Source organism: Gobio gobio, assembly GCF_949357685.1.
Source record: "Gobio gobio genome assembly, chromosome: 10".
NCBI classification, from domain to species: domain Eukaryota; kingdom Metazoa; phylum Chordata; class Actinopteri; order Cypriniformes; family Gobionidae; genus Gobio; species Gobio gobio.
Genome location: NC_137116.1, coordinates 31,380,724 through 31,395,933, shown reverse-complemented (window position 1 = coordinate 31,395,933; position 15,210 = coordinate 31,380,724). Strand labels below are relative to the sequence as shown.

At 36.7% G+C, this 15,210-nt stretch overlaps 1 protein-coding gene across 3 annotated transcripts in view; it reads right to left on the bottom strand.

The window, feature by feature from the left end:
• slc23a2 (solute carrier family 23 member 2) overlaps positions 1 to 15,210 on the bottom strand; it is a 56,975-nt gene that overhangs the window by 40,267 nt on the left and 1,498 nt on the right. The window lies entirely within an intron of this gene.

Sequence of the window (15,210 nt, the reverse complement as noted above, 5' to 3'; positions counted from 1 at the left end):
CATTAACAAAAAGTTATTATTCTTTGATAACGTTGGTTAAAAAAGCAACTGTTAGTTAGTGTTAGCTAAAGTCCTTTAAATAATAGTTACAACTTTTGATTTTAATAATGTGTTATTAAATGCTGAAATTTACATTTAACTAAGATTAATAAATGTTTTAGAAGTATTTTTAATTGTAAATATAAAATATAAAAATGTTTAGGTTTGAAAATGAATAGCCTTAAGTCTTTAAAGCTGCTGTCTGTAACTTTTTTTGTGTTCAAGATTTACAAAAATTATATAATGAGAATGTACAACATGAATCCATTTTCCAAACCGTGTTTTTGTCTTACCCTGAATCATTATGGTACACTTATGATAAGTCTTTATATTGGGACTATTTCAGGGCAGACTGGTAGGAAGCGCTGCGGAGGAGCACAGTCCCTGCGTGACTCGCCATAGACATAAACAGAAAGAAGTATCTCCGGCTGCAATGTTCTTCCGCTAGACGCATGCAGTTCTGTTAGTTAACCGCTAGAGCGCAAAACTTACGGACTGCAGCTTTAAGTATTAAGTATTTGGTTATTTGATGAGCACCGTAGCGAATACAGAAAACTGAATGGCAGAGCGAGTCTGTTTTGTTTACGAGGGTTACCGGGGAAATGGCTGCATTTCTGCAGTTCCAGCGCCCTCTGCTGTCAGAGAGTGAATGTACATTTTCATTCAGCGCATCTCCTTCACTCGTTACGCCATGTTTTGCACTAATTAGCTGCTCCACAAGGTGTCAACAATGACCCAGCCGTTGTTTCACAGTAGAAAACTAAAAAGATGAAACAACAAAATAATGGTGATCGCAACATCAACAGATGCCAGCATCAACAAGAGCTTGTGTAAGGGGGTAATGATAGCCGCAACTTTAGTTAAAAAAATATACAAAGACTTTATTATTGGTCATAACTTCTGGAGAGAAATAGCACAGACACTGGACAAAGATGAATCTTTCTAGGAGCACGTGTCGTCCGTCTGCTTTTGCACACGCCATCAAATGGAGTATACTTTGAAAGGCTACGCATTCGACTGTACACATAGTGTGCACTGCACGCATGAAAAAAAGGATACTTTGGGCTTCAGCGTTTAAATATAATTTCCCATGATGGACATCACAGAGTTTGCCTGCATTTTGGTACTGATTTGTGAATGGTATTTTACCGGTAAAAAGAGAGCACTGAACAGCACATTTGTGTATTTACCTGGAAAAGTCCATCTGGTAATTTCACCGGGTTTAGTGTGTGAAAGCGGCTCATGTGTACAAGACTACAAGTGTGTGTGTGTCTGCCTGTGAGGCACGTAGACAAACAGAGTGAGCTGTCGGTTTATATTAACATTCAGCATTACTGCTGTTAGTCATGACTCATGACCCATCAGGTATAGTGTCCAAGTAATGTGATCATCAGCGGACGGTCCAAAACACAGCAGGATGGATCCATCTACAGATACTGCAGTCACACATGGTTTGTCTGAGCAGATTTAAGGCCCGTTCATATCAAGAACGAACTCTATTACTGTAACTACGATAACTATATTAGAGTCCACACTAACACACAATAATGTTCTTATTATTATAAGTGAATTCTGTCATAGGTCATCACAAGTTGCCTGTTGCTTAAATGGTCAAGCTCTTTAAAGCAGGATGAATTCTGATTAATCGTGATTAAAGCGATATCGCTCCTCTGTGCCATTGTTGCAGTTGTGGTGTGGACTCTGCCATCTTTTACATTTAGAACGATTTTTAAAACTAAATCATTGCTACCATTATAGTTATTGATGTGACTGTGAACAAGCCTGAAGTCCTGATTTAAAATGAAACCATATCCATTTTTTTATACGGCAGGCAAACAACAAATCCAACGTCACAAACAAAGGGCGAAGCTTCCACACAAATCTAAAGAGCCTGAGGTGGAAAAATTTGGAGCCACACAAATATTTGGCTAACTGAGGTGAGGTGTTGGACTTCAAAATAGAAACCTTAAACCTGGAGATCACCATCTCGCTGGGAAACAATTATTACTGGAGCAAGACTAATCCAACAAACTCATAACAGCTTTATGACACCAGAGGAAGAGAATAAACTTGAGGTGCTTTAAAAGTCAGCACTATTTTCTACACACTTTTACTGTTGAATGAAAAGTCCAGTCATTTAATGTTTTGTAATACTCCCACAACAATGTCTGTTGCCACACTGGTGACTAACGTTTGAAGCACATTTCATTTTGGTCAGCCTTAATGATGATCCTATTTCCTCATAATTACAGCTTACTGAAGTTGAAACTGTTAAACCTACAAAACCAGCCTCTTCAGCAGCACGTTTGTAGACAAAACACACACTGAGCTCATTCAAACTAGTCAGACGTTCAATGGTGAAGGCCACCGATAGAGATTGTCAGAATATGACAGTTCATCGCATACATGCTTAGCATAATGTGACCGTTGAAATGTTCACTTTTTTCTCAAGGGAATTAACATGCGTCAAGGCCAGTCCCAAAGCTAAACAAAACGATGTTAACATGACATTTTTGTAGAACAAGACATTTAGCTATCAATAAACCATAAACTATTCAGCAATCATACTGCAGTCTTCGGTGTCACTTGATCATTCAAAAATCAAGCTAATTTGCTGCTCAAGAAACATTTATTATCAATGTTGAAAACCATTCAACAGTGCTTATCTTTTGTGTGAAAACAGTGATACATTTTTTCAGGGTTTTTTGTTGAATGGAAAGTTCAAAAGAACAGCATTTATTTGAAATACGAAATCTTCTATAACAATTTTATTGACACCGAAATTTTGATCAGTAATGTGTATGAATTTTTTTTCCCATAACCAAATGTCAACCGACCAAAGTTCATGGAACTGAAACCACGGTAGTCTGAAATGAAAAGTCCAAAGAGACTTAATTGAACTCAATAGTTCTCTGTCAATAGCTTTAGAGGAACTCGTGACTAAAACTCATCATCTGATATTCTGATTCCACACGCATTCTTTATACAACCCCAAACTCAGCATTTATACTCTCACAAACTTCCTCATTATAAGCTTTGCCAAGATCATGCACGATAATGTGACTCGCCCTTCCCCGTGTCAAGGGTTTTAAAATTAGGGTCTAAGAACCACCCAGCTGTCCACAAGAGGGTGCTAAGGGGTCCACAGATGAAAAAAAGTAAAAGTATTTTAACAGTAAGAAATGAGACATGCAAGGCACATATAAATAGTTCGTAAACACATCGCCACTTTTGAAGGAGCTTTGTCAAGTCCTCCACTTGCTCACTGGTTGTCAGGCACAATTTTTTGCTTCGATATTAACTGTAAATTAAATTAATATTATATATGGTTTTTAATATTTAATGTGAAAAAATCTTCAACTGAAAAAATATAATTCTAATATTGGGCAAAGAAAAATACTTTGCGTTAAAAAAATTATAATAGTACCTTTACTTAATATAATTAAATATTCTCAATAAAACATTAAAATAATTGGTTTTAGCTTTAGTGTACTTCTGCATGATGCTCTTAAGTGAAACTTATTTTTTTTTAACTATTTACCGGTAAATGTGATTATGAAAACACATTTACTATTTTCAGTGTTGTTACTATTAACTAAAATAAATGAATGAATAAAAACCCTTCTCTTTAAATAAAAATAAAATAAATGATAAATATTAGCTGAATTTAAGAGGATTAAAAACATTGCCTTGGCAACAAACTGAATTTTTCTCTTTTTTTAACGCCATTCCAGCTTCTTTGGCTGTATTTTTTTTTCTAAAAACCTTATACATTTGGATTTACTTGGTTAAAAACCTTTTCAAAAGTATCAACAGAATAAGACCTGTTTCTCAAAGGAGTAGAAGTATTACAGTCCAGCAAAATGTTTAATGGACATTGGACTCTGACTCTAAGATAAACACTTTGGTGAATTTTCTCCTGATGGTAAAACATGTATGTGTGAGTTTTGAGTGTCCTATCGGGCATTGTGTGTAAATGACTTGATCAACTAACTGAAATAAACCAGTGAACCAGTGTCACAGACCATAATAATGTCAGCATCACTTGGCCAATGAGTATAGTTTGGTGAAAAGCAGATAAAGAGTTATTTGGTGAAAGGCAGCTCTTCACATGCAATTATATGGGCGGTGTTTCATTTCATTTTTAGCTCCTTCCATTCCTTCTCATGCAGACAACAGGTTAAGTAAAAATATAAGGATTAGTGCACATGATATAGTGATATGCACCGCATAAATTTAGCAAAATGCTTTTTTCTATAGCTATTTTTCTAGCTGACTAACAAGTTTATGAGCATTGAATGAAGCTTATCGAATCAGCGGTTCGGAGCGCCAAAGTCAAATGATTTCAGCAGTTTGGCGGTTTGACCCATGGTTTGACCATAGACTGGGTTTCAAACGCGATCCAAATCATGATTCAACACGCTGATTCATAATGCCCCAAAGCTTCAAGAAGCAGTGTTTTGAAATCGGCCATCACTATATAGGTCGTTATTTCGTTTTTTTGGCGCACCAAAAATATTCTTGTCGCTTTATAATATTAATATTGAACCAATGTACTCACATGAACTGATGTTTTTAGCACATTAACGGATCTTGAGAGAGGAAATGTCATTGCTGGCTATGCAGGCCTCACTGAGCCATCGGATTTCAACAAAAATATCTTAATTTGTGTTCCGGAGATGAACGGAGGTCTTACAGGTGTGGAACGGCATGAGGGTGAATAATAAATTACATTATTTTTTTCATTTTTGGGTGAACTAACCCTTTAAAACCGTCCATGTGACTCCAGTGGTTCAATCTTAATTTTATTAAGCAATGAGAATACTTTTTGTTTTTGTTTTTAACACAACGTCAACAGCGTAAGAGTCCAACACAGGCTAGAAGAAATTGTTGAATAAAGTTGTTATTTTGTTTGTTTTTTTGCGCATAAGTATTCTCGTTGCTTCATAAAATTAAGGTTGAACCACTGGAGTCACATGGACGATTTTAACAAAGAAGTGGCAGAAGAAGTTTTTCCTACCTTTCTGGGCCTTGGAAGTGTTAATTAAATAGCTGTATACTCAAGGGTCTCGGATTTCATCAAAAATATCGTAAATCATTAAAATATCTTTGCGTTCCGAAGATGAACGAAGGTCTTATGGGTTTGGAACATCATGAGGGTGAGTAAATAATGACAGAATGTTCATTTTAGGGTGAACTAACCCTTTAAAAAGTTTGAAAACCCCTGCCCCGAGTCATCATTCCAAGAAAAGAGACCTTTCCACACCCATGACAACACATACCTCCATACCAGTTAACTCACACAAATATGCAGTTTAATTAGCCCTCTCAGTGGTGAATCAAGTTCAGTGACAATACCGCAGCACTGTAGGAGCCTGACATCACTGGACCGCTGCCCTGCCCCACTGTGAGGGGAGATTTAAACATCACAGCGCACCTCTGCAGGGGCAAACTATTGAGTTTTAGTACAGTGAATACCAAAGGATGACAAATTCCGTTAGAAATTAATATATCCACATAGGGTATCTTGGATGCAAACGAATTAAACACAAAGGGACCCCACAGGAAGGAAGGGGGCATTTAAATCAAAGGGGGTATCTAAAGGGCTTTTGTCAGCAGAACAGGGAGGGCTTGAATCTAGTCTGCACCAGATAGCATGACAACATTTACTGCAGCACAGCAAGGGGAATTTATAGAGGAGTGCATCAACTACAAGATCGCAAGTGATGATGTTCAGGAATAACAGGTGAAAATGCAGTGCTTTAAAGGGGTGGTAAAACACGGTTTCACTTTACTAACTTTAGCTAGCGTGTAATGTTGCTGTTTGAGCATAAACAACATCTGCAAAGTTACAACGTTCAAAGTTTAAAGCAAAGGGAGATATTTGCTTTTAAAGAAATACATTTCTAAGGACTACAGCAAAATGGCCAGTAGGCGACTACAGACATTCCTCCAGGGTCTCTGACATCACCAGTCCCAATATTTACATAAACCCCTCCTCCGAGAATATTAAATAAGGGGGGGGCGAGGCCATTTTGTATCGCTGCGGGGAAGCGTTGTTGTGGTATAGTTAGTAGCCTAGGCTGGAGTGTTGTTGCTGCAATGCCGACGAAACGCTGTTATTTTCATCCGGATTGCAGGTCCACTTTGTTCAGCCTTCCTAGGGACGGGGGTGTGTTGCAGTGCGTTTAACATACAACATGTTATATGCATGTGTGTATGAGACAGAGGGTAACAGGTCGCATTTGCAGCAGATATATGCTGCCCATCATAAATCAAAGCACGAGACAGACAGGGGTCGGAGGAGAAGACCGGAAAATGTGACATAATGGAAAATATTCGTCTGTATTTGCAATGCACGAGCCGCGGTTCAGCTGCGCGAGACAAACGCTGCCAGTGTGTGAATGCACAACGCGTGCGCACTGCTCCCGCTGCACATTTCACGGAGGAAAGCTTCCACAATCTTCGCGAGTTCAATGCAGGATTCGCACAACGGCTTGTCCTGAAAGATGGATTTAAAACAGAAGCTGTTTACGGGCCACAACCTGTAAGTATGATTTATTTTTCGTCGATGTGTTTTCCTGTAATAGTTCTGCAAACCAGTTTGTTAAATGCTCATTCATACTTAACGTTATCCGACAAACACCTAATGTTACAAACTTTTTTTTAAATTTGAACTTGGAATTAGTGTAAATTATTCTTTGATTAGAGCTTTTATGTATTGTTTATCTACATGCTTGTTTATCTACCGGCATGCTAAACATGGTTCTGTGTTTGATTTGGCTACTAGTAAAGCCAATGTTTAGTGTTCATTTTGGGTTTTATAGAAGCCATTTTTTCTAATACTACCCGAAGCACAGTCTACCGGTAAAGGTAAGGGGCGTGACGTTTCCGACAAACGTGCACTAGGCGGTTAGCGAATACACAACACACTGGGCCAGCTAACCAATCTGAGCCCATTGCGTATTTTTGAGGGACCGGCTTCATAGAACCCGGAAACCACAGACCGTTTTTTACAAGGAGGGACCGAACAGTGTAGAATAAAGGTAAAATATATGAAACATAATGACATTTTTAAAAAACGAAGCATGAACACATGTTACAGTGCACCCCACTAACACAAGCAAGCCTTCGAAATAATGTGTACCACCCCTTTAAAAAGCAGGGTAGGCGATTTGTTCCAAAAGCATTTTTTTTGTTATGCTGGTTAAAAGTCTCTTCACATCCTGATAGCAATCATTAAGTTTAGTGGTCTAAATTTATTTAGATGCACATTGTCTGTGGAAGGCGTAGGACCAGAAAATGTTCATCCAATCATTGCATTCTTTCCAAATGCATTGGTACAATATCCTATACCTGCCTGCCAATGTATGCATTTCCATACCTCTGTGCACCCTGCTCACGCAGACATCACACGTCATCAAGTCAAGTCACCTTTATTTCTATAGCGCTGTTCACAACACAGATTGCTTCAAAGCAGCTTTACAGTGATGATAGGAAATGAATTTTGTTTTAGATGAAAAGCTACAGTAAGTTTTTGATTGATTCATTTCTGTTGTAAAAACTGGTTTCAAAATGTAAAAACGCATGTAAAAATATATATATATTGCACAAAATGAAAACAAAAATGTAATTATTATTATTATAAGTGTGAATAAAAAAATTAAAAGGGCATTTAAAAAAATAAGCATGATTTCATCTCTTAAATGTCTTAGTGTGGGTTTTGGTCATAATTTAGACTTTTTAAAATCTAATTTCAGCTTTTTATCTCATCATTAGGACTTTTAATCATAATTTAGATTTTTAAGTCATGATTTTAAGTCATAATTTCAACTGTTCATCTCACAATGACCATGTCATATTTTTGACTTTTTGTTTTATAATGAGGGCTTTTTAAATCATATTTTCAAAATTTTATCTTATAATTATGACTTAGCATGTCGTATTTTCGACTTTTTATCTCACTATTATGACTTTTAAAATCATATTTTTGACTTTTTATCTAATAATGAGGACATTTAAAATCATATTTTCAACATTTTATCTCTGAATTATGACTTTAAATATTCAACTATATTACTGATCAGCTGATTTCAATTAGTGTCCCCAACTGAGCAAGCCAAAGGCAAAGGCGATGGTGGCAAGGAACCAAAACTCCATCAGGTGACATAATGGAGAAAAAAAACCTTGGGAGAAACCAGGCTCAGTCGGGGTGCTAGTTCTCCTCTGGTCAACGAACAAACAGTGTATGAATATAATTCTGGCAACATTACAGGTCAGAAGTCATATTAGATCGGAATATTCGAAAGATCGGAGTCATCAAGGCGGAGACGGGTTTATTGAGGATGTCGTGTCGATGAGGCAATTACATGGGGGAGTCTAGTAGACACGGTCTCTGCAGACATTTCAGGGATGTGTTGGTCACGTCTAGGTGCATGTCCGCCATCTGATCTGGATACGGCCCAGATCCGGCTGACTGCAGTAAACTTTGGGATAAACAGAGAGACTAACATTAGCGTAGATGCCATTCTTTTTATGATGTAACGAGTACATCAGGTATGGGAAGTGTTCCCGGTTCCGGCTGACCTAGTTAATGCAGCCTAAAACAATCATTTAACTGATTTGAATAAAATAAATTGATAATGTTCTATGTGAATGCCATAGAAAAGAGATGTGTTTTTACTCTAGATTTAAACTGACAGAGTGTGTCTGCTTCCCGAACAATTCTAGGAAGACTGTTCCAGAGTTTAGGTGCTAAATAGGAAAAGAGTCGACCGCCTGCAGTTGATTTTGATATTCTAGGTATTATCAACTGGCCAGAATTTTGAGACCGCAGTAGACATGTTCCTCCTGAACCAAATCAACAAGCTTAAAGGGCACCCATTGTGCAAAATTTGAACATAAATGTGTGTTGGCAGTGTGTGTACACAACCACCCTATAATGATTTTAATCCCCATAAATCATAAGCAGTGTCTCAGAAAAAGTCGTTTGCAGAATCCTGGTAAAGTTACGTCACATTTCACAGGCCCGGCCCACGAGTGTTGATGGACACTGCCGTATTAGTAAAGACCCCGCCCTCAGAGAGCTGTACAAAGTCCGCCATGTGTATCACCTTGCCAGAGCATTTAACAGCAGCATTCAAGTAAGAAATGTGTTCTTAATAAAGCTACTAAATTTAATTCAGTCAAGAGAAGTGAGTGATTTTCTGTTTATCTTTTGTTGTTTGATTCATATTAACAGCAGATATAGCAGTAGGTACTGTATATTACACTGCTTTGACTTTAGTACACAGATCTAATATACACACAGGATTTCTGTACTTGCTGCATACATGCACAGACACAACCAACTGTTTTCATGTGAACTTTGTGTGTTTCTGACATAACCTTGTGTGCATTTGACAGTTTATTCGCAATAACACATGAAAGAGAACTTGTCTAGTTTAAAAGCCTACTCATGGACGCACCAACATCCAGCTCTCTGTGCTCCAGTTGAGAGCATAGACTGTAAGGTTGAGAGTGATGTGGCTTTAAAACGCATGCAGATGACAATATTTCATGATCATGAAGAAGAACTGCAATGTCATGTGAGAGTGTCCGCGATATGGATGATAATCAAAGCCAAACAGATGTATGATGTTTCGGTTTTCATTTGCGGTTTCATGAGCTGTGAAGGCTCCGCCCTCTGGGGTGGGGAGCAGCAGCTAATTTGCATTTAAAGGAGACGCACACAAAACAGCTCATTTTTATCAAACCCAAAAATTGGCATTTTTAAAATGGTATATTAAATGATCGGTTAGTAATTTTTATCTGAAACTTCACAGACACACTCTGGGGACATCTGAGACTTCCATTTTATGAGACATATTACATATTGTAAAAAGGGGCATAATAGGTGCCCTTTAAGCCTTGAGCACACCGGGACGATTATGGAGCGAGCTTATCGCCAGCGTTTTTCCTTGTCATCTTTGTGTTCATACCCAAACGGTCACCCCGGTGTGAACAAGCCTTTATGCTGTGTTCACTCCATTACTACTGTAATTTGGAAGATATGGAAACCTGTGACCTTACATTTGGAGTGATTTGTGACTTGAATTTATGCGTTTCAATAGCAACACTATCAGCGGCTAAATGAATCTGCAGCAGTGTCAGTGCTTTTTGTTTTAAAAGTTCATTATTTTTGTAATGTTATGTGCTTTGAGACTTGAGGTAGTTTAACGCTGTCTCGTGACGCTTTGCAGAATCTGGTGTATGCATTCATGGGTTTTGAAGGAGACGTGGCTTTGGAGACACCCTAAAGGGAGGGTGGGATCTTATGCTTTCAAAGCTAGCTTCCTTTGCTAGCAGCTCCAAAAATGGCCTTACCCTACGTTTAAGTCTTACCTAAATGAGTTTAACAATGTGGGGAGATAAAAAAAAAATCTAAATTAAAAATGAACAGGTAAAATCTTTACCTAACCTAATGATAAACACGAATAGACAAAATCAAACAGGTTATAGATCAATGACACAGAGAGACACTTACAAAAACCACTGTCTGCACACTGTGACAAAAAAAGGCACAGTCAAGGCCGCCATCAGCCAAATTTAAAAAAATATGCAGTCAAGCACATGATGTGACCCTGATTGTCTGGTTTTGGTTTAATTTTTATAAGGTCAATTACATGAAAATGAATGAGAGTTGCTGAAAAGGGCCCCACACATTAGATCAACTACTGTTAAAACATTTAATTTCTAAATATAGCAATAGTTAAATCATCCTCTGCCTAAATGCTGTCGTTTCAACATTATGGCGGGTCAACATGAGGGTCATTCTCAAAGAAATGTTTGTCATACGAAGTGCTGAAGTTTTGAATTCAGTGCAATTTTCTTCCATAAAAGCTGATGGCAAGTATTTCACATGAGGACATAATCATTATTATTTGATTATTTTCTTTATTTAAAAAAAAAACAAGGATTATAATGGCAGTGACGATATATATTCAATATATTGTTCAAACAAAAATCAATACATTTAACGATACAATGCTTTTCTTGATAAAAATCCTTCACACAATCATTAAATGCTGTAACACCAGTGAAATCAACCGTGTGATATATACATACATTGTGTCTCAACCGTGATTTAGCAGTTATTAGGAGCCCAGACTCATATCGTTATATAATTTTAAAAAAAGAAACAAAAAGCTAATTTACACAAAATCCCTATTATGATGTGAAAATCAAATAAATGTCAAATCTGATAAATTACCTAAGACCTGAAAAACTCAGACATTATAAATGCAAGAGTGAACAGTGAAGCCTTACCCAATGAATGAAATTATGTCACTGGAGCCTTCTATCATAAGAAACCACTGTGACAAGAGAAAGGTTGACACCTTTCCCTTATGCAAGGTGTGATACCCTCACAATTTACATTAAGGCAAACCAACAGGATCTCAATTATGAAAGTCCTATAGGGGTGGTTTATTGAAAGGATCAATCTCAATCTCAATCAGAGACTAATAAGTGCAATTCATAGGTTGTTGAATCCAACTACATAATTCCATTATTTAAATAAATCGAAATAATTACCGTATTGTTCAGAATATAAGAATGTTTTTTCTTAGAAATACATCTGAAAGAACGGGTTCGTCTTATATTCAGGGTATAGACTTTTACATAAGGAATAATTGACGATGGGCCGTTGAATTATTAGAAAAATAATGGTGGTGATACGGTCAAGATGCGAAGCGTATTATATGTCAATAATACTCTGCAACAATAGGTGGTGTAAAATATGCATAATACGAGTGTGCAAGAAATACGGTGCTTCAGAGTGTAATGTTAGAAGATCGTGAGCGCAAAAAGTCTTAAAAACACAAATGGTCAAAGAAAAGCTTACTGTCTAAAAGGCGCATGACTGTCATGTTTGCAAGATCCACTGACGCAGACGGGACCAAACTCCACCCGTACGTGATTTTAAAATGTAAGACGGATTGCCCAGATAGAGTTTCACGTCTACTGTTCATGAAATTTTGGTAGGCTAGATGGAGATGGCTAGCCTAATTGTTATATAATTCAGATGGGCTACAGTTTATTTTTATGGTATGCCAAAAACTGTTTATTTTTAAATGTGATGATCGTTGGTACATTTTACCAGTATTTACCATACTTTCAATACAAACATTTAAATATTTTCAAATAAAAGCATTTTCTTTATCAAAAAGCTTTTTTCCAAAAGGTACATCTTGAAAAAGAGTCGTCTTACAAGCAGGGTCATGTTGTATTCGTAACAATATGATAACCAATAATGAAAATTCAGTCATTTCATCAAGTCATCATGACTTCCTTCCTTCTGTGAAACATAAAATGTTTGATCATACAGTGCAGTGGAAGTCAATGGTTAACAACATTCTTCAAAATATATTTTATACACAAAAGAAAGATTCATACAGGTTTGGAACGACATAACAGAATTTTCATATTTGGGTAAACTATCCCTTAACATTGATGGGGGGGGGGGGTTCTTAAAAGTCACTTCAGTGTATTGAATCATCAGATACAGAAGGTGATACAACTATTTGACAACTGAGCTTAATAAAGTGTAAATGTGCTAACACTTTAGTTTAGGGTCCAATTCTCATTATTAACTAGTTGCTTATTAGCATGCATATTACTAGGATATTGGCTGTTTATTAGTACTTATTAAGCACATATTAATGCCTTATTATGCATGACCATATTCCACATCCCTTAATCCTACCCAATACCTAAACTTAACAACTACCTTATTGACTATATTTATAAGCAGCAATTAGGAGTTTAGCAAAAGTCATAGTTAATAGTGAGAAATGGACCTTAAACTAAAGTGTGTGACCTTAAATGTTTCCTCATGAAAAACGGAGACAGGAAAAGAGAAGAGAGAATGCAGAATTAGTGAGAAAACGACTGAAATAGCGAGAGCGAGAGTGATGGCATATTTTTCGCTTCAAGAAACTAAATCCCATTTGTGAGTGATCAGATGACTGAGAAAACAAAAGAATCAAAAAGAGGAAGAAAGACCTCAATACCATCTTGTTTTTCAGTGGTGCATTACATAATGTTCCGTGGGCCTCAGCCTGCTGGTGTGTTAACATGCTCTCTCAGCATCACCGTTTAATTACACGGTTCTCCCTTTACTTAGTTAAGCCGTCTGCAAAACCAATACAGTTGACTGGCAATTTCTTAAACAATCCACTTCTGGGCATGTTTGGATTGACAAGTGAGCAATTACTTCTGCTGACAAACGCTGATTCAAACTAAGAGAAAAAAAATTATAACACTACAACCATAAGGATCCATCGCCTTTAACTTATCCGTACAATATTTAGGCACATCAAAATCAAAGCACAACATATTTATTTAAAGCATTCCATTCAAAACAGTCTTCTAGACAGCCTGTGCAACAAAATACAGCTGCCACAATGCAGTCCAGGGTTCCTACACAATTTTCATTTAAAAATTCCATACTTTTCCAGACTCGAATTTCCAGACTTCCTACAGATTTTTCCGACCATATTTAACTTGTTCTGATAAAATGTTTTCAAATTCAACTGCTAACAAGTGTTACATTCTAAAGATTTAGTATTGGCGTTTTTGTTAGGTAGTTTTGTATCCTTTTATTAGGATAGGAAAGTAGCTAGGCAGGAAGTAAGGTGGGAGAGAGAGGGGGGCGGGATTGGGAAAAGTCCATGAGGCAGGACTCGAACTCGGGTCTCCAGAAGCACAACAGCACTACATGGCGAACCACTTACCCACAATGCTATCGGCACCGACAAGTATGTTACACTCGGAGTCAAAACCTCTATGTAGGCTATCTAATATTTAGAAATCCTATATTAAAATATTGCCTTTTTTGACCTTAACAATCAAAATGCTAAATCAGTCACAATTTTTTTAAAGGGTTATTAATTTACCCAAAAATTTAATTTCTATCATAATTTACTTACCCTCATGTCATTCTAAACTAATAAGACTTTTGTTAATCTTGGAAATCTTGGACACATGAAGATATTTAAAGGATTAGTTCACCTCAAAATGAAAATGTCCTAATCATTTACTCACCCCAATGCCATCCAAAATGGCAAACTTGGTTGCTCAAAAACCTAATTTATCTTTCACTGAAGAAAGTAAGGCATGGATATCTTGGATGGCATTGAGGTGAGTAAATGATTAGGACATTTTCATTTTGGGGTGAACAAGTCCTTTAATAAAGGAACTGAAATCTCTCAGATTTAAAATTTTAAAAATGTTAATATAATAAAGTCTTATGGTTTTGAAAGACATGGGGGTGAATAAATGACAAATTTCCATTTTGGGTGTACTATTCCTTTAAGAACTCCACCATCGACTCCGTTTTATCCTCAAACCCAACTTGGTTTCTCAAACTACAAAGTGCTGTGTTAACCACTGTTGAACTGTGAAAAGGAAGGAACACAGGTCTGACCTTTACTGCCATAGCTAGGCTACAAGTTTTTAATTCATTGAAAAAAATATTTATTATATACATTTAGAAATTCTTAATTTTATATTTAGAAAATGAAATAGGCACAATAGTCTGGAAACATAAATATTTTTCCATACTTTGATTTATTTTTTCCATACTTTTCCAGACCTGGAAATAACTCAAATCAAATTCCATACTTTTCCAAACCCCGTAGGAACCCTGGCAGTCTGAGGTTCTCTGAGCTACATCGGTTTATCTAAACTGTTTATGAAGTCCTGGAGGTCTTTCTTTTTATATACTTTTCAAGGATAGGATCCAAAGAGTAGAATCAATTGTATTATCAGAAAGGGGGTCAGTATGATTAATACTTTTAGTCAGCAGAGATGCATTAAATATATCAACAGTCACAGAATAGACATTAATAAATGTTACAAGTCATCACAATTTCCTAATATTTCCATATTTTCCAAGACCTTAAAGGGATAGTTCACTTTAAAATGAAAATTACCCCATGATTTATTCTCCCTCAAGCCATTCTAGGTGTATATGACATTCTTCTTTCAGACGAATACAATTGGAGTTGTATTAAAAATAGCTTCTATTTTCTAGCTAACGTGTTAAATACCCAAAAACCCATCGATTTGCTTCAGAAGGCCTTTATTAACACCCCGGAGCCGTGTGTTTTTTTTGGTCTTCAAATTTTG